Here is a 19,452-nt window from a genome sequence, read left to right on the forward strand (position 1 = left end):
GTGTTTTATTGACTATACAAAGGCATTTGATTGCATAGATCACAACAAACTATGGCTAACTTTGAGAAGAATAGGAATCCAAGAACACTTAATTGTGCTCACACAAAACATGTATCTAGACTGAGAAGCTGTTGTCTGAGTGAAGCAAGGAACACAGTATGGTTTAAAATCAGGAAGAATGTGTGTCAGGTGTGTATTCTTTCTCCATATCTATTCAAACTGTCTGCTGAGCAAATAATTCATGAAGCCAAATTCTGTGAAGAAGAATGTGGCATCGGGATCTCAGGAAGACTCATCTACAACTTGCATTATACAGATGGCACAACCTTGCTTGCTGAAAGTGAGTGGGACCTGAAGAGACGATGCAGAAGATCAAAGATTATGGCCTTAAATGTGGATTGCATCTTAACATCAAGAAGACAAAGGTACTTATCTCTGGCCAGTGGGCAACATCTGCTATATGGGAAAGGATTAAAACTGTTAACAATTTTGTCTTGCTTGGCTCCACAGTCAACATCTTTGGTATCAACAGTCTGGAAAGAAACTGCTTTAGACAAGTCAGCTGACAGGGACCTCTCCAAACTACTGAAGAGCAATGATGACAGTCTGAAGACTAAGGTGCACCTAGTCAGGCACTAGTCTTTTCAATTACTTGCTATGTACCTAAGAACTGGACAATGAATAAGGATGACAGAAGAAGAATTTATGTCTTTGAACTCTAGTGTTGGAGAGTATCACTGAATATCCTATGGGCTGCCAAAAGAATGGACATGCATGTCTTAGAAAAAAGTGCACCCAGAGTGCTCCTTGGAGGCAAGGATGACAAAGCTTCGGTTGTTAGGAGAGGCTATTCCTTGGAAAAGGATATCATGCTAGAAAGGGTTGAGGGACAGCAAAAGAGAGGAAAACCTCCATCAAGATGAATTGCCAAAGTGACATCAGCACTGGGCTTAAGTGTATCAGAGATGGTGAAGATGGCACAAGATAGGACAGGATTCAGCTATATTATCCATAAGGTCACTATGAGCTGTATTTGACAGCACCTAAAAATCAATAACAATGTTATGAGCTTTCTTTAAGGATAAACCAAAAAGCTCTTGAAATGTGGACAGAAAATCAAAGCCATAAGGGAAAGATTAATTGGACTAAATAATATCTGAGAAATATGTTATTTGTTGATGACTTATGGGAATGCCACTGTGGAATATAAATGCAGAATGTGACTGACGCACAAAAGGAGACTGTAAAAAAGACTGCTGCTGTCAACCAGATTGCAAATGGACACCCAGATGACACAACCTTGTTATTGTTGTTGTTATGTGCCGTCGAGTCGCTTGCGACTCACAGCAACCCTATGTACAACAGCCCTAAACCCTGCTCTCTCCTGTGCCAATCACACTGTCTCTGAGATTCCTATCCTGATATCCATACTCACTGAATCAATCCATCAATCTGCCTCATAGAAGGCCTTCCCCTCCAGCACTGTCCCTCCTCCCTCCCAAGAATGATGTCCCTCTCCAAGGACCTGTCCCTCCTTACAACATGTCCAAAGTATGTCAGATGAAGCCTCAGAATCCTTGCCTCCAAGGAGCCACTTGACTTAACCCTTTCCAGGATGAATCTGTTTGTTTTCTTAGCAGGCCATGGTACTCTCAATACTCTTCTCCAGCACCACAGCTCAAAGGCATCAATTCTCCTTTTACACAACCTTACTTGAATGTGGAGGATGTGAAACATTTGCTGCAGAAGATATTATCTTTGGTATAGATTACTTCTCAACATCAAGAAACAAAGGTTCTCCTCACCACAGGACTAATATTATGATAGATGGGTTAAGAATTGAAGCTGTCAATGATTTCGTCTTGTTTGAGTTAGCAATCAACATCCTTGGTGTCAGCAGTCAGGAAATCAGGAGATGTACTGCATTAGGCAAGTCTGCTGTCAGGGACCTCTCCAAAATTATGCATGCCAATGATGTCAGTTTGAAGACTAAGGTAAGTCTGATTCAGGACATAGTCTTCTCAGTTGCTTTCTAAACATGAGAGAGCTGGACCTTGAATAAGAGTGACACAAGAAGAATTGATGTCTGTGAGTTGTGGTGCTGGAGGAGAGTACAGAATATCCTATGGACTGCCCAAATAAACAGATCTGTACTGGGGAAAGTGCAACCTGAGTTCTCCATGAAGGCAAAGACTGCAAAGCTCTCTCATACTTTCGACATGCAGGTAGATGAGACTTAACAGCACGTAACACCAACAGTGTCACCTGTGACTTTGTCCTTTACTGTCATAACTGTCAAAGTCATGTGTGTGTGTGTGTGTGTGTGTGTGTGTAGGAAGCAAGAAAATGACTGTGACGTTACAGAATACTGCAGTGGGGCCTCAGGTTTCTGTCCAGAAGACACAGATAAGCAGCATAGAACCCCTTGTTATTATGGAGCCCTTTGTTTCAGAAAGCAGACATGCAAGGCAAAACAATTTTGGAACCCGAATGAAGGAAATGACTAAAAAATGTGTTATGATGCAGTGAATCTAATTACAATTTTATAATTGTAGATTCTATGAAATTCTAATGTTTAGAAGTGTCTCCACAGAAACATGTGGCAGACTAGAATGTATAAATGTCAAATGGGTCCCTCCTACGACAGATCACACTCTTAATTAGCATGCATCTGTGGATGAAAAACTCATGTACCGGGGCGCAGACTATCATCTTGGCATGAAACCCCTAGAGATCTTGGACCTGGATGTAATAAATGATGGCCAGACCAGCTATGTAGTAATAGAAATTATGTTGATGCATCAGATCTCCATTATGACTGCTTGCCTGAAAAGTGCAACAATTGAGGTGTTTGCAACAATTAAAAAACCTGTCACTGCATGGATGTCTCCATTCTGTGAGGAAGAAGGGTATGGAGGAAGAGTTGACAGTGGGCCTCCAGGACCCCTAGTTAGAGAGGTGTCCCCTACAGTTTAGGTTTTGTCATATATGTTATTGCATCTTTTTTTCCCCTTATTCATCTCAGTGGTTACTGCGTTTACCATAGGAGGTATACACAAAGAGGAAGAAGCACTCCCAGATAATCTCTGAAGGTGAAACATCCAATGTCACAGGTGATATGAAATGGTAACTAGGTAACTCATAGCCACCAGGATTTTATTGAGCAAGACTATCATACCCAAAGAGTTTCTGGTTGTTCTGTCAATTGTATTTTTCCCCTTCAAGTTTTTATTTCCTTCTACTTTGTTAGCAAATAAATGATATTCTACTTCAGGAAATAAATCAGTGTATTTTATTTTCAAAAGATCCATTTAAGCTCTCAGTTCATGATCAGAATCTGGATTGTGTTGATTGCCATCGAGTTGAGCATGACTCATCACAACCCTGTCAACTAAGGGCCTGAAGCCCCTCTACAACTATCGACATTTATCAAAGTTCATACAGCTTCTGGAGGCATGTTATTTAGAAAGGGGATGCCGCTCCTGCTTCCAAACCACTCATTGTATGTTATTGTTATGTTCCATTGAGTTGTCTGTGGTGTACAGCAACCCTATGTACAGCAGCTCTGAACCCTTCCCTGTCCTGAGCCAGTCTCACTAATCCCAACAAACCAACTCCCATTGCCCCAGTTACTGTAACAATCTATCTCATTTAGGGTCTCCTTCTTCTGCGCTGTCCATCCACCCTTTCGAGCATGATGTCCTTCTCCAAGGACTGATTTCTCCTGGCCACATGCCCAAAGTAAGTGAGATGGAGCTTCAAAATCCTATCCTTCAATGAGAGACTTGGTTTCACACTCTCCAAGACAGACCTATTTGTTTTCTTGGCAATCCATGATATGTTCAAGAGTCTTCTCCAGCACCACAACTCAAAGGCATCTATTCTTCTCTCATCCTTAGTCATTGTCCAAATCTCTGAAACATAACAAGTAATTGAGAAGACCTCCACAAATCCTATCAACCTGGAGAGAGGGTGAAAGTCACCCAAGCATCTAGGAGACTTCATAGGGTCGCTATGAGTTGCCTGTGACTCGATGGCATTTAACAACAATAATATCAACACAGAGAGAGAGGGAGAGATCAGCTGGCCCAGTGGACAGGAAGCAATGCTACCAAGCCAAAGGTTGGTGACTTTTAATTCGTGGCCCTCGGGCCTGTCTTTCATTGTTTTTGTTCAGACATTCCTCTAGGTTGTATAGCCCTGGTGTACAAGTTGCAGTACTGTGGTCACTTGTGGTTGCTGTGAGGCTGAACACTGACCCTGATGCATCAAATGCATTAATGGTTGGCTACCCAATGCGGACAGAGAGTGGGGTGGAGTTCCCCGATTAAAACAATCTTGGAAGGAGGATTGGCATCCACTTCCATAATAGGTTGCCTCTGGAAACCCTATGAACCTGGAGAGAGGATGAGAGACACCCAAGCATTGAGGACTCTCCTTCATAGGGTCGCTATGAGTCGCCTGCGACTCGAAGGCACTTAACAACAACAACAAAATAGCCTGGCTTAGGCGCACCTTTGTATCTAGACTGACATCATTGCTCTTCAGCATGCTGGAGAGGTCTATGACAGCAGATTTTCCCAATACAATTAGTATCTTGATTTCCTAACTGCTGGTGTTAGGATAATTGATTGTGGATCTGAGCAAGCTGTAATAGCTAACAATCTCAATTTCTTCTCCATCTAATGTGGTGCTGCCCTTTGGCCCAGTGGTGGGAATCTTTGTCTTCTTGATGTTGAGCTTCAAGCCATATTGAAGACTACAGTCCTTGATGTTTTGCAGCAAGTGCTTCAGATCTTCAGTTTCAGCAAGCAAGGCTGTCTCATCTGCATATTGTAGGTTGTTAATGAGTCTTCCTCCAATCCTGATGCCACACTCCTCCTCATAAAGCCCGGCTTCCTGAATGATCTGTTCTCCATAAAGAATGAAAGGTACGGGGACAAGATGCATCCCTGACGCAATTTCAACACTGTGAAACCATGGGTCACATCGAATTTCTGAAACTAAAGGATAGATGTCAGTTTCACTGCGTAACAATAGCTTTAAAGATAGAATACTGTCTCTCAGAACCCTTATGAACAAAGGGCTTGCCTACATGCCTTTCCTTCTGTTCCCTTCGGCTTTGTAAATGAGAGCATCTGTGCCGGCTCGATTGTGTCAGAGATTGTGGGACTGGCACAGGATAGGACAGGATTCAGATCTATCTGTTGTTCATAAGGTTGCTAAGAGTCCTACTCAACTCATCAACATTTAGGAACAATGAAAATAACTAGAAAATACAACTAGGAAAGAGGATTTAGTCAAGAAATTAAAGGGTAGTCCTGCATGCACACACTTATTTGCTGTTGAGTTGTTCTGACCCATTGTGATACTACTGGGCAGAGTACAAGTGCCTAAAAGGTTTTCTGAGGCAGTAAATATAAGAGTGGACTTTCTCTCTTTCTTCTCTGGAGCACACTCTGGGTTCAAACAAATGACCTTTTAGTTAGCAGCCAAACTTTTAAGCCACTGCACTACTGGCTTGCCTATTCAGAATATTTTTTGGCAGAACTGTTTTAAGATAATTAAAATTAAATAATCTTATCAGGGTATATTCAAAGTAGTGGAATAGCTGGGTTACATAGAATTTCTATGTTCAGCTTTCTGAGGAACTGCTAAACTGCCTTCTATAGTGGTTGTACCATTTTACAATCCCACCAACAATGTATAAGATTTCCTAAATCACCATATCCTCTCCAACATTTATTACTTACTGCCCTGCTAAACTTTACCACTGCTACTGGGGTATGAAGGTATCTCATTGTGGTTTTGATTTGCATCTCTTTAATTGCTAGTGATTTAGAACATTTCTTCATGTGTCTGTTGGCCATCTCAATGTCCTTCTCTGTGAAAAGTATTTCCTTGTCTTTTGCTCATTTTGTAGTTGGGTTATCAATCTTTTTCTTCTGGAGGCCCTGTAAGAGTCCTTAAACTTTCATAATGAGACCCTTATCTGAGATGGTATTACCAAACGTTTGTTCCCAGTCAGTAGATTTTCTTTTTACCTTTGCTTTTGAGGAGCACAGAGATTTAATATATAGAAGGTCCCATTCATCAATTTTATCCTCTTCAGATTGTGCATTTCTGGGTGTATTTGACAATCCCTTTCTACTGTAGACTAGGCCCTCTAAGCTTGAGGTACAAATGGAGACTTGTACACCAATGTTCATAGCAGTGTTACTCACCATAGCAAGAACATGGAAACAGCACAAATACCCTACCATAATCGAATGGATTGAGAAATTATGGTACATTCACCCAATGGAATACTATGCAGCATGCAGGAGCAATGATTTTGTAAATTAGTACCCAACATGGGAGGGACAAGAATTATGCTAAGTGAACTAACTAGGTCTCCTAAAGACAAATACTGTATAAGACCATTATTACAGAATGAGTATGAAGATACAAGGAGGGACGGGGAGAGGGGCTTAATCATAGAGTCAAACAATTTGATGGTTGGAGGTAGGGATGGATAATGGAAAGGGGAGAGATCTGATGTGAGAAACAATGCATATGAATTTTATTAATTTGTGTATAACCAGTTTTGTTGTTATGTGCCGTCGAGTCACTTGCAACTCATAGTGACCCTACGGACAACAGTCCTAAACTCTGCTCTGTCCTGTGCCAATCGCGCTGTCACCGATACACCCATCCTGATTACCCCAGTCAATGGATCAATCCACCTCATAGAGGGCCTTCCTCTCCTGCGCTGTTCCTCCACCCTCCCAAACATGATGTCCCTCTCCAAGGACCAGTCCCTCCTTACAACAAGTCCAAAGTAGGTCAGACAAAGCCTCAGAATCCTTTCCTCCAAGGAGAAGCTCAGTTTAACCCTCTCAAGGATGAATGTTTGTTTTCTTAGCAGTTCACGGTATCCTCAATATTATTCTCCAGCACCACAGCTCAAAGGCATCAATTCTCCTTCTATCTTTCCTAGTCATTGTCCAAATCTCTGATGCATAGCAAGTGATCGCAAAGACTATGTCCTGTATCAGACACACCTTAGTCTCCAGAGAGACAGCATTGCTTTTCAGTACTTTGGAGAGGTCCCTAACAGCAGACTTTCCCATGGCAATACGTCTTTTAATTTCCTGGATACTGGTGTCAAGAGTGTTGACTGTGGAGCCAAGCAAACTAAAGCTGTGAACAATCTCAATCTCTTCACCATCCATCCTGATGCTGCCAATTGGCCCAGTGGTCAGAATCTTTGTCTTCTTGACATTGAGCCTCAAACCATATTGGAGGCTGCAGTCCTTCATCCTCTGAAGCAAGCGCTTCATGTCCTTTTCAGTTTTAGCAAGCAGGGTTGTGTCATCTGCATAACGCAGATGTTGATAGATCTTCGACTAATCCTGACCCCACATTCCTCCTCATAGAGCCCAGCCTCCCAGATAATCTGTCCAGCATGTTTTTGTTATTGTTGTTATGTGACATCGAGTCGCTTGTGATTCATAGTGACCTTATGTACAAGAGCTGTTTTATCCTGTGACAACCTCGCCGTCTCAACAACACTCATTCCCACCACCCCAATCACAGAATCGATCCATCTCGTCGAGGGTCTTCCTGTCCTTCGCTGCCCCTCCACTCTGCCAAACATGATGTCCCTCTCCAAGTACCAGACCCTCCTTGCAACATGCCCAAAGTATGTCAGACAAAGCTTCAGAATCCTTGACTCCATGGAGCATTCTGACTTCACCCTCTCCAGGACAAACCTGTTTGTTCTCCTAGCAGTACATGGTATATTCAACACTCTTCTCCAGCACCACACCTCAAAGGCATCAATTCTCTTTCTATCATCCCTAGTCACTGTCCAACTCTACCATGCATAGCATGTAACTGCAAAGACTATAGCGAGGATCAGATGCACCTTAGTCTTCAGCCTGATGTCCTTGCTCTTCAGTATTCTTGAAAGGTCCCTCACAGCTGACCTTCCCAATGCAATTCGTCTCCTGATTTCCTGGCTGTTTTTACCAAGAGTGTTGACTGTGGAACCAAGTAAACTAAAACTGTTAACTATCTCATTCTCTTCACCATCCATACTGATGTTTCCAATTGGCCCAGTGGTGAGAATCTTTGTTTTCTTGATGTTGAGCTTCAATCCATATTGAAAACTGCAGTCCCTGACCTTCTGCAGCAAGCGCTTCAGGTCCTCCTCAGTTTCAGCAAGCAGGGTTGTGTCATCTGCATAACGCAAGTTATTGATGATTCTTCCATCAATCCTGATTCCACATTCCTCCTCACACAGCCCAGCTTCTCGGATGATCTGTTCTGCATACAGATTGAAAAGGTATGGAGACGAAATACATCCCTGAAGGACCCCCCTTCTTGATTTTGAACGATCCAGTGTCTCCCTGCTCTGTTCTGACGACAGCCTCTTGGTTCAAGCATAGGTTTCTCATTATCACAATCAAATGTTATTGAATTCCCATTCTTCTCAGAGTGAGCCATAGTTCATTGTGATCCACACAGTCAAAAGTCTTTGCATAGTCAATGAAGCACAGATAGACATTCTTCTGGTACTCTCTACTTTCTACCAAGATTCATCTAACATTTATTATAATATCCCTAGTACCGTGACCTCTTCTAAATCCAGCCTCCACATCTGGCAGTTCTCTGTTGACATACTGTTTCTGGATAATTTTCAGCAGAATCTTGCTTGCCTTTGATATCGGTGATATTGTTTGATTATGTCTGCACTCTGTTGGGTCACCTTTCTTTGGAATGGGAACAAATATCGATCTCTTCCAGTCAGTTGGCCAGCTGGCTGTCTTCCAGATTTCCTGGCACAACTTAGTGAGCACATCCAGGGCAGTGTCGGTTTTTTGAAATAAATCCGTTAGTATGCTCTCAACTTCTGGAGCCTTGTTTTTTGCCAATTCCTTCATAGCAACTTGAACTTTCTCCTTCATCACCATAGGCTCTTGCTCATATGTTATTTTATGAAATTCCTCTGTGTCAGCCAATTCCTTCTGTTACAGTGACTCTGTGTACTCCTTCCATCTTCTTTTGATACTTCCTGGATGATCCAGCATTCTATGCAAACTAAGTATTGCCACCCGTGGCTTGAATATGTTTTTCAACTCCTTCAGCTTAAAAATGCTGAGCGAGTCCAGCCCTTTTGATTTTCTGACTCCAGCTCGGGGACAGGACACATCCCTGGCATATGCCCTTCCTAATTTCGAACCATGCAGTGTTTTCTTGCTCTGTTCTGATGACTGTCTCTTGGTCTAATATAGGTTTCACATTAGAACGATCAAGTGTTCTGGGATTCCCATTCCTCTCAGAGTCAGCCACAGTTTGTTAGGATCCACACAGTCAAACGCCTTTGCTAAATCAATGAAACACAGAAACACATTCCTCTGGTATTCCCTGCTTTCAGTTAAGATCCATCTAATTATAGCTATAATATCCCTAGTACCATGGCCCCTTCTAAACCCAGCCTGGACTTCCGGCAATTCTCTGCTAATGTGCTGCTCCAGTCGTTTTTGGTAATCTTCAGTAGAATCTTGCTTGCATGTGAAATCAATGATATTGTTCTATAGTTTCCACACTCTGTTGGGTCACCCTTCTTTGGAATGGGAGCAAATATAGATCTCCTCCAGTCAGTTGGCCAAGTGGTTGTTCTCCAGATTTCTTGGCACAACTTGGTGAGCACGTCCAGAGCAGCATCTATCTATAAGCTGAAATATGTCAGTTGGTATACCATCTATTACTGGGGCCTTATTTTTTGCTATTTCCTTCAAAGCAGCTTGAACTTCTTCCTTCATCACCATAGGCTCTTGCTTGTACTATTGATTAGCCGAAAAAAAGAAATTATATCATATGGCAAACAAATATTGAAAATATTTGATATATATCAGCAAATTTGATAATGTATCTTATAGAATTTAAGAACAGAAAATAACTCCCTAAACACAATAAATTTATGAAGAAGAATGTGGCATCAGGATTGGAAGCAGACTATCAATAAGCTAAATTATGTGAGTGATACAACTTTGCTTGCTAGAAGAAAAGAGGCCTTGAAATGCTTCCTGAAGAAGGTCAAAGCTCATAACTTTCAAAACAGATTGCATCTCAACATCATAAAGGAAAATTTGCAATAATGAATAGATGGAAATCCAAGTCTGTATAAACTTTCATTAAAATCTCAACTGGAAAAAAAAAAAAAAAAAAAAAAACCGAATACAAAAGTTCCTCTTTATGGGGCCAATAGGCAACATCATGGTAGATGGAAAAAGATTGAAGTTGTCAATTATTTGAAACAATATCCTTGGTACTAGGGATCAAGAAATAAAAATATATGTTGTATTGAGAAAATCTGCCAGTAAGAGCCTCTCCAAGTTGTTAAGGAGAAGTGACGATAGTTTAAAGATTAAAGTACATCTCATTCAAGTTAAGGTCTTTTCAATTGCTTGCTATGCATCTAAAATGAATAATTGGACAATGAATAATAATTATAGAAAAAGAATTTATGCCTTTGAGTTATGCTGTTGGAAGAGTATTGAATGTGCCATGGATTTGAAAAGAACAAATAGTTATGTCTTCAAGAAAGCGCAAACATATTTTTGCGCATGTTGTTAGGAAGGTCCAGTCTTTGGAAAGAGAAAGCACGAGTGGAAATATACAGGATTAGTGAAAGAAAGGAAAATCTTCAATGAAATAGATTAATATATAAACTGCAACAATGGGCTCAGGTACGTGAGAGATGATGAGGACGGCACAGGATAGGACAACGTTCTGAATGTTGCTTCAAATGTTCCTCTGCCCCAGACACCTAATGATAGCAATAAAAACCAAACAGCATTAATAGATTGTATCTTTCTCTTCCACTTTAATGCTGAAAAAAAATTCACTGGAGAATTGGAAAATATGAAGAAAAATGTGGCATCAGGATTGGAGAAAGACTCATCAACAACCTGTTTTATGCAGATGACAGACCTTGCAGAAATTCAAGAAGACTTGAAGTACTTGCTGCACAAGACCAAAGACTGAAATATGGCTTATATCTCAACACTAAGAAGGTAAAAATTCTTATCACTGAACCTTTAGGCAACAACATGATAGATGGAGAAAAGATTGATGTTGCTCACGATTTCATCATATTTGGATAAAAAAAATTAAAATTGATGGTAGTTGCAGTCAAGAAATAAAAAGACATGGCATTGAGGAAATTAGCTGTCAATGACCTTGGCAAAATTCTAAGGAGTAAGGTTGTCGGTTTAAAGACTAAGGTGTACCTGATCTGACTTCTTAGGCATTTGAAAGTTGCATAATGAATAAGGATGACAGTGGAATTGAAAACTTAAAATTATTGTGTTGGAAAAGAGTATTGAATACACCAAGGTCTGCCAAAAGAACAATTAATTCTGCCCTGAAGGTATCGCAACAGTGTGCTGTTTAGCCCATTCATGGATAAACTCATGGGTCCATCTTCCACACCCCGCTCCAGAGGGGCTTCTCTGCAAGCAACCTTAGAGGCAAGAAAGTGAGTGTTGGACAGGGCTTTGCAATGAGTTGATCAGGGCAACAGATACATGTCTTAGGCCCTAGGGTCGGTCCCCTCACTGATATTGACTTGGTCTGTGTCCAGGGAGGTGAAGACAGGAGCCCATCTCAAGTACCTATTCTAGGAATTGAGAAAAACTGACAAGGGTGCTTCCTGTCAGGTGGGAGCTGCTGGTCATCTGGTTCATCGCATATGAGGCTGTGGTCCTTTACTGTCTTCAGTTGCAGGTGGACAGGTTTGGGCCTGGACCAGCCAAGTCAGTCATTACTTTGGCTTTGTATTTTATCAGGCAGTTTGACCTCCAGAGGTCATGAAACCTTTAGATCCAGTTGGCCTAAGGAATTCTCTATTTAATGAGAAACTCTGTACTTCCAGCCTAGAGGACAGACTGGAACAGAGCTGGAAAGATAGCCTTGACATCTTGACATGTGCATGTGAGGAAAAGCCATGCAAAATATCTCAAGACAACAGTGAATAGACATTGCTACCTCAACAGAGAGTTGGACAGTGAATAGGGTTGATAGAAAGAGAATTGATGCCTTTGAGGTGTGGTGCTGGAGAAGAGTGTTGAATATACCACGGACTGCTAGGAGAACAAACAGGTTTGTCCTGGAGAAGGTGAAGCCAGAATGCTCCTTGGAGTCAAGGATTCTGAAGCTTCATCTGACATACTTTGGGCATGTTGCAAGGAGGGACTGGTCCTTGGAGAGGGACATCATGTTTGGCAGAATGGAGGGACAGCGAAGGAGAGGAAGACCTTCAATGAGATGGATAATTCTGTGACTGGAGTGGTGGGAATAAGTGCATTTGAGATGGCTAGGTTGGCACAAGATAGAACAGCATTTAGAATTCTTATACATTGGGTCGTTATGAGTCGCAAGTGACTCGATGGCAAATAACAACAACAACTCTCCAACATCTCTTCATCAGATAATACAGAGCTATTTGTACATCCTTGAACAAAATGACAGCCAAAATACCTAAACTCCCATCTTCAAGTGCCAAAGCACGGTCTTGAAATGCATTGGCATTTCTAATATTATGGATGCAACCAGTACCAGCATAGAAGTGTGCTGGGTATAAAGCTGCTTCTGATACACTACAGAATATGCCAAATGAATGTTGACAGAAGAAGACTTTGGTGCCAATGCAGCTGACCACACTATTCTGCTCAGTCTTGCCCTTGTGGTCTTTATCTGGCTGGCCTGATTAGCCCCATGGCTAAATTGTTCCCGAGTTTTTGATGGTGGGGGTTTTGGGGAAGGTGGTGGTTGGTGTCTGATTAGTGTGCCCCAGGGATAGGGGGTGGATGGGGAGATGGAAATACAGATTGTGAGCTTAAAAAAAAAGTACAAATAATATAACTTTGTCTCACTTACTTTGGGAATATTTCCAGGAAGAACCTATCCTTGGAAAGAGACATCATGCTGAGAAAGGTGGAGCACCAACTAAAGAGAAGAAAACCGACAACAGTGTTGATTGACTCAGTGATTCTTACAAGGGCTTTGAGCATTACTAAGGTCATAAGGATGGTATAGGATAGGGCAAGTTTCAGATATGTTATACATAGAGTTACTATGAGTTGTAGTTGACTCGACAGCACCTAACAACAACAATAACATCAGAAAGACAATTAAAATATATCCACAAAATGACGATACCTTAACACTCTGAATCCTTAAAATGTTGTTCTAGAGGGTTTTTTATGCAATAAAAAGAAACGAAATATGACAGCAATATATCATATAAATAGAATTTATTTTCAAATTAATATAATTTGTTGATTAAATATATCTCTGTTTAAGGAGCAGATGTAGGGGAGGCCAAGTATGACTTCCACCCACTTCATAAAGGAGAACTTTCCCCATCAAGAGTATCCATAGTACTAAACAAATAGCTACATGGTCAGACATGCCATCACACATACTCTTGCACCTATTTCTACCAGTCACTGGGTCCATGGTTCATTGGAACTTGACTCACAGACTTTACTCATAGTTGTGGGATTATTAGGGGAAAAGATTGAGGAGTGAGAAAGGCAAAGATTATCACACAATGCAAGTCCAGGTTAGTCCAGCAGTCCCAAGCCAGATTAACAAGACACAATTGCTCAGTTACTGAAAGTACTGGTTCAGTTCAACAATACAAATGCAAGAAGCCTTTAGTTTCCTTAGTCATTCAGCAAACTTTATCTCAGAGCTGTTGCCGGTCAGCTTTTCATTCAATCATCAAACAAGCAAAACCTTTAACTGTGGCTCCATTTCTAGGGTTTCTCTGGGCACACCTTGCCACAGTCTCTTCATAGCAATGCCACAGTCTTTTCAAAGCAGTGCCGCAGTCTTCACCATCTCCACCACCATCTCTCACAGTGTAGAAAATGCTCTCTCATATGGATCCCACACCTGTTGATGACTTGTAAGACCATGTGTCTATAGCTAAGTTTGCTGGAGACCATGCTCCCAATAGGAGCTAACACAGTGGATGCTGTTGTTGTTAGGTACCATCAAGTCAAGTACAACCTATAGCAACTCTATGAATGAAATATCTGAACCTCATCTTATCCTGTGCTGTCTTCCTCATTGTGGTAGTCATTGTGTCAGTCCACCTGGTTGAGGGTCTTCCTCTCCTTCTCCTATCCTTTGCCTTTCTGAGCATCATGTCCCTCACCAAGGAATAGCCTTTCCTAGCAACATGCCTGAAATATGTGAGGTGAAACTTTATCATCTTTGCCCCCCAAAGCATTCTGGCTGCACTTTCTCCAACACATATTTGCTTTTACTTTTGAGAGTCCATGAGATATTCAGTACTCTTCTCCAACATCTCAGATGCATAGCGGGTGATCATAAAGACCATGGCCTGAATCAGACATATCTTGGTCCTCAGACTGACCTCATTATTCCTCAATAATTTGGAGAGCTCCCTGACCACAGACATTCCCAGTGCAATAATTCTCCTGATTTCCTGTCTATAAGATTATGCTAAAATTTTTTTTCAAATGAAAAAGACTGGAGCAGCAACGGAGAACTAGCAGAAGTGTAGGCTAGGTTTAGAAGAGGTTGTGGTACTAGGGGTATTGTAAGTAATGTTGGATGGATCTTGGCAGAAAACAGGGAGAACCAGAGGAATGCATCTGTGTTTCATTGGCTATGCAAAAGCATTTGACTTGTGGATCACAACAAATTGTGGCTAACTCTAAGAGGATTGGGAATTGCAGAACACTTGATCGTGCTTATGCAAAACCTATACTTGGAACAGGAGGCAGTCATCAGAACAGAGCAGGGAAACACTGCATGGTTCAAAACTGGGAAAGGTGTACACCAGGGATGTGTTTTATCTCCATACTTTTTCAATATATATGCTGTGTAGATTATCCAGGAGGTTGAATTCTATAAGGAGAAATGTGCCATCAGGATTGGAGGTAGACTCATCAACAATGTGCATTATGCAGATGACACAACCCTGCTTGCTGAATGCTGCAGAAGGTCAAGGACTGCAGCCTTCACTGTGGATTGAAGCTCAAGTGGGATGAGGATGTGCAGGGGGAAGGGGAATTAATCATAGGGTCGTACAATTTGCTGGGTGGGAGGGATGAAGGAAATGGAAATAATTTTCTCTTAAAAACAATGTATTCAAATTTTGTAAATAAACTAGAAGAAAATTTAAAAAAGAAAACAAAGATTCTCACCATGGTGCCAATTGGCAGCATCCTATTCGATGGTGAAGAGATTGAGATTGTTAAAAGCTTCAGTTTCTTTGGCTGCACAATCAACACTCTTGGTACCAGCAGCCAGGAAATTAAAAGATTAATTGCACTGGGAAAGTCTGCTGTCAGGAATCTCTCCAAATTACTGAAGAGCAATGATGTCAGTCTGGAGATTAAAGTGTGCCTGATCTAGGTCATGTTGTTGTTGTCGTTAAGTGCCGTTGAGTCGCAGGCGACTCATGGCAAACCTATGAAGGAGAGTTCTCAATGCTTGGGTGTCTTTCATCCTCTCTCTAGGTTCATAGGGTTTCAGGGATCCAGGCCATAGTCTTCACAATTATTTTCTGTGCATCAGAGAGTTGGACAATGACTAGGGATGATAGAGAATTGATGCCTTTGAGTTGTGGTGCTGGAGAAGAGTATTGAATATATCATGGACTGTTAAGAGAACAGGTTCATCCTGGAGAGTGTGAAACCAGTCTGTTCCTTGGAGGCAAGGATTTTGAAGTTTCATCTGACATATTTTGGACATGTTGCAAGGTGGGACCAGTCTTTGGAGAGATCCATCATACTTGGGAAGGTGGAGGTACAGCACAGGAGGGGAAGATTCTTAATGTGATAGATTGATTCAATGATGGGGTAATGGGGGTAGGTGTGCCAGAGGCTGTGCAATTGGTGAAGGATAGAGCAGGGTTTAGGGCTGTTGCAAACTGCAACACTTTTTCCTGGGAGAAATGAACATAAAGAGACAGACACACACAGAAGACAAGACAGGCGTGCCACAAAGAAAAACACACACAGACAGGACAAGAAGTGGCAGCCTCGTGGGTCAGCATTTATTGGAATTTTATAGGGTTCTAAGCAATGATCTAATTTTTTAGGGTTTCCATAGAATCATAATAAACAGTGATCTCGTATCTCAGTTTTCATGGAATCATAAAAGGTGAGTACAGAAACAATCGATCAAGGGAGGGCACACACTCCCTGTGATAAATGATGCTTTTCACATGAAAAGAGTCAGGAAACCAAGACAACTTAAGATATATGATTTACAGGAAGAGAAACCTTCAAGTTCCCAGCCCATTTGCAGGAGAGAGGACAAAGGTTTCTCTTTAATATTAAACCAGAGAGTTATCTGTTTGCAGGCTGAACTCTCAATAACCCCGAAACCCACTCGTGTGTGGGCTGGACTTCCAATAATGGGGTCCGGTCCTCCTCAAGGGCTGTTGTACATAGGGACTTGCCTGCACATAACAATAACAATAATACTAAAAGTGTTGATTGTGTATCCAAGTAAGATGAAGTTGCTAACAGTTTCACTATTTTCTTCATCTATCATTATGCTACCTATTCATTCAGTGGTAAGAATTTTCATTGTGTTAGCATTGATATGCAATTCATATTGAAGACTGTATTCTTCAATCTCCTGCAACAAGTGCTTCAAGCTCTCTTAACTTTCAGCAAGCAAGGTTGCATCTGCATAATGCAGGTTATTGATGAGTATTCCACTGATCTTGATGCCATATTCTTTTTCATAGAATCCAGGTTCTCAGATAATTTGCTCAACATACCCCATCTGAATTTAAAAACTATCTCAGAAACAGATTTGAGGCTTTGAACACTAATGAATGAAGACCAGAAGAGCTGTGGGAGGATATCAAGAATTCCATCCAGGAAGAATGTAAAAGGTCATTAAAAAGATGGAGGAGGAAGAAAAGACTGACATAGCTGTCAGAATAGACTCTACACACTGCTTTAGAGTACCAGGAAGCCAAAGCAAAGGGAAGAAAATATGAAGTTAAGAACCTGAAGAGAAGATTTCAAAGGGCAGCTCAGGAAGACAAAGCAAAACATTATAATGAAATGTGCAAAGAGCTGGAATCAGAAAATCAAAGGACTGAGCTCGCTTGGCATTTCTTATGTGGAAGGAACTAAAGAAGAAAATCAAGCCTTGAGTTTCAATATTTAAGGATACTAAGGGCAGAATATTGAATGATACAGGAAGCATCAAAAGGACATGAAAGGAGTACACTGAGTCACTGTACCAAAAAAGAATTGAATGACACAGAGAAACTTAATGGAACAACATATGATCAAGAGGTTGTTGTTGTTGTTGTTAGGTGTCATCGAGACATAGACAACTCATAGTGACCCTATGAACGAAAGGCCTGAGCACTGTTCATAGAGTTTCCTGAGGCAAGCCATTTCGGAAGTGGATGCCACTCCTGCTTCCAGGCTTGTTTTAACTGGGAAGCTCCAGCAAACACTGTCCACCATGATTAACCATTATCACATTTGGCACAGCAGTGTCACAATGTTCAGCATCACAGCAACCATGAGTTACCTTTGTACAGCAATACACAGACCAGTGCTATGCCACCTAGAAGAATGTTTGACAGAAAAACAATTTGAACCAGGCAAGAGCTAATGGTGAAAAGAAAAACAAAAACAAAAAAAAAGAGGTAATGGTGATGAAGAAGGAAGTTTAGACAGCTTTGAAGGAACTGGCAAAAAACAAGGCCCAGGAATTGATGGAATATCAATTGACATATTTCAACAAACAGATGCTGCCGTGGACGTGCTCACCAAGTTGTGCAAAGGAATCTGGAGGACAACTACCTGACCAACAGACTAGAGGAGATTCACAGTAACTACTATTCCAAAAAAGGTGATCCAACAGTGTGGAAATTATAAAACAATATCACACACAACGATAGCTATGGAAAGGCATTAAGGTCTTTTGTTCATAGAGTCACTATGAGTCGACCTTGACTCGAAGGCAAAAAACAACAACATCACACACAAATAAAATCCTGCTGAAGATAATGCAAAACCAACTGGAACAGTACATTGATAGGGAACTGCCAGAAGTGCAGGCCAGCCTTAGAAGAGGCCTTTGGAAGAAGTCATAGGACTAGGGACATCAGAGTCAATTTCAGATATCGTGGCTAAATGCAAAGAAACCAGAGGAATGTCTATCTGTGTTTCCTTGCTTTTGCAAAGGCATTTGATTATATGAATCACAACAAATTGTGGCTAATCCTCAGATGAATGGGAATCCCAGAGCATCTAATTGTGCTCATGAGAAGCCTATACTTGGACCAGGAAGCAGTCCTTGGAACAGAGCAAGGAAACATCACAAAGTTTAAAAACTAGGAAAGGAGTGCATAAGGAATGTGTCCTGTCTCCACACATTTTCAATATACATGCAGAATGTATCATTCTGGAGGCTCGACTTTATGAGGAGGAATGTGGCATCTGAATCGGAGGAAGACTCATCAACAACTTATGTTATGCAGATGGCACGACTTCATTTGCTGAAACTGAGGAGGACCTGAAGCATTTGCTATAGAAAGTCAAGGACTGAAGTCTCCAAAAAGGACTCAAGCTCAACATCAAGAAAACAAAGTTTCTTATCACTGGGCCAATTGACAGCACCATATAGATGGGGGGGGGGCGGGGAGGAGATCAAAATTGTTAACAATTTCAGTTTGTTTGGTTGCACAATCTTGGCACTAGCAGTCAGAAAATCAAAAGATCAATTGCATTAGAAAAACCTGCTGTCAGGGAGCTCTTCAGAATGCTGAAGAGCAACAAAGTCAGTCTAGAGACTAAAGTGTGCTTGATCCAAGCCATGGTCTTTGCAATTACTTGATATGCATCTGAGAGTTGGACAATAACTAAAAGTGACAGAAGAAGAATTGATGCATTTGAGTTGTGGTGCTGGAGAAAAGTATTGAGTGCCATGGACTGTCAAGCGGACAAAGGCGACTTTCCTAAAGAGGGTCGCTCCATCTTACATATGTTGCGCATGTTGCCAGGAGAGACAAGAACTTGGAGAAAGACATCATACTTGGAACGATATATGGACAGCTCAGGAGAGGAAACCCTCAGATGAGATGAATTGACACAGTAACTGGGGTTGTAGGTATGTCAGAGATAGTAAGATTGGCTCAAGATAGAGTAGGGTTTAGAGCTACTGGGTAATGTTTGCTATGAGTTGCAGATGACTCGATGGCACATAACAGCAACATCAATATTGTAAATGTCACTGAACATCTTTGGTGTTTAATAATTTCTGTGGAGATGGCAAGGCTTCATATGTTCTTAGAGCAATGAATATAGCAAAATCTTCATGATTTCAGTGGAGGCAAGGATTCTGAGGCTCCGTCTAACATACTTTGGACATGTTGTAAGGAGG

This window comes from Elephantulus edwardii, unplaced genomic scaffold, assembly GCF_000299155.1.
Source record: "Elephantulus edwardii isolate Elephantulus edwardi_28Jun2011 unplaced genomic scaffold, EleEdw1.0 scaffold00280, whole genome shotgun sequence".
NCBI lineage: Eukaryota > Metazoa > Chordata > Mammalia > Macroscelidea > Macroscelididae > Elephantulus > Elephantulus edwardii.